We start from the raw sequence: 2,113 nt of genomic DNA on the forward strand, positions 1-2,113 counted from the left end.
AATTCCCAAAATTGAAATCGAGAAATTTGAAAAATCGAAAAACCGAGATGTCAAGAAATCGAAACATCAAAAAACGTAAAATAAAAAATTTAAAAATTCGAAAAATTGAAAAATTGGAAAATCGAGAAATCGAAACCATAAAAAATTAAAAAATCTAAAATTTAAAAATAGAAAAATTGAAAAAAATCAAGAAGCCGAAAAACCAAGAAATCACAAACTGAAAAAATTGAAAAATCGAGAAGTCGAAAAATCGAGGAATTGAAAACTTTCCACACTGCTATGACGAAAAATTGGGAAATCGGAAAATTGAAAAATCGGAACATCAAAAGGTCCAGAAGTCGAAATGGCAAAAACGGAATGTTAAAAATTGAAAAATGTAGAATTAAAAAAAATTGAAAAATCGAATATCCATATCTCGAGAATTCGAAAATATGAAAAATTGAAAAATAGAAATTTTGAAAAACCCAAAAATCGAGAAATCCCAAAATTTAAATTTTAAATAATTTAAAAATTAAAATATCGAAAAATTGAAAAGACGAACATGCAATAAACTGACAAATCGTAGAATTGAAAAATCCCAACACTGAAATGACGAAAAATTGGGAAAATGAAAAATTAAAATTGAAAAAACGAAAAGTTAAAATTGGAAACTGTAAAATAAAAAAGAAAAAATAGAACAATCCAAACACTGAAATCTCGAAAAATTGAAAAAGTGAAAAATCGAGAAACTGAAAAATCGAAACATCACCAAGAAATCGAAAAGTCAAAAAATCGAAGAATTGAGAAATTTAAATAGCCCAAAATCGAAAAGTTAAATATTGAAAAATTGAAAAAATCAAAATAAATCAAAACATTGAAAAACTGAAACATCGAGAGATCGAAATCGTCAAAAGATGAAGAAATCGAAAAGTTAAAAATTGAAAAATGAAGAATTTAAAATTAAAAAAAAATCGAAAAATCGAAATACCGAAAACTCGAGAATTAGAAAATTCTAAAATTTAAATAATTTAAAAATTAAAATATCCAAAAATTGAAGAATCGAAAAATTTGAAAGTCGAAGAATCGAATCAAAAAATTGAAAAATTCGAAAAGTCGAAACATCGAGAAATCGAAAAATCAAAAAAGTGAAAAATTGGGAAACTTAAATAGTCCAAAATCGAAAAGTTTAACATGAAAAAATTTAAAAAATTAAAATAAATCGAAAAATCGAGAAATTGAGCAACCGAAACATCGAAATCTCGATAAATTGAGTACATAATTGAAAAATCTAAAATTTAACAATTTGAAAAATTGAAAAATCGAGAAATCAAAGAAAAGTCGAAAAATCGAAAAACTGAAAAATTGAGAAAACAAAATTTCAAAACTGAAACGACGAAAAATTGGAAAAATCGAAATTCCGAAAACTCGAGAATTAGAAAATTCTAAATTTTAAATAATTTAAAAATTAAAATATCCAAAAATTGAAGAATCGAAAAATTTGAAAGCTGAAGAATCGAATCAAAAAATTGAAAAATTCGAAAAGTCGAAACATCGAGAAATCGAAAAATCAAAAAATTGAAAAATTGGGAAACTTAAATAGCCCAAAATCGAAAAGTTTAACATGGAAAAATTTTAAAAATTAAAATAAATCGAAAAATCGAGAAATTGAGCAATCGAAACATCGAAATCTCGATAAATTGAGTACATAATTGAAAAATCTAAAATTTAACAATTTGAAAAATTGAAAAATCGAGAAATCAGAGAAAAGTCGAAAAATCAAAAAACTGAAAAATTGAGAAAACAAAATTTCAAAACTGAAACGACGAAAAATGGGAAAAATCGAAATTCTGGAAACTCGAGAATTAGAAAATTCTAAAATTTAAATAATTTAAAAATTAAAATATCCAAAAATTGAAGAATCGAAAAATTTGAAAGTCGAAGAATCCAAACGTCGAGAAATCAAAAAATTGAGAAACTTAAATAGCACAAAATCGAAAAGTTAAACATGGAAAAATTTTTAAAAATAAAATAAATTGAAAAATTGAGAAATCAAAAAAAGTTGAAAAATCGAAAAACTGATAAATTGGAAAATTGAAAAACCGGAGAGATCGAATAAAAAGATAACTTACGTTTA

This window comes from Zophobas morio, unplaced genomic scaffold (genome assembly GCF_036711695.1).
Source record: "Zophobas morio isolate AGI-343-1 ecotype UQ-CSIRO unplaced genomic scaffold, CSIRO_AGI_Zmor_V1 ptg000016l, whole genome shotgun sequence".
Lineage (NCBI taxonomy): Eukaryota > Metazoa > Arthropoda > Insecta > Coleoptera > Tenebrionidae > Zophobas > Zophobas morio.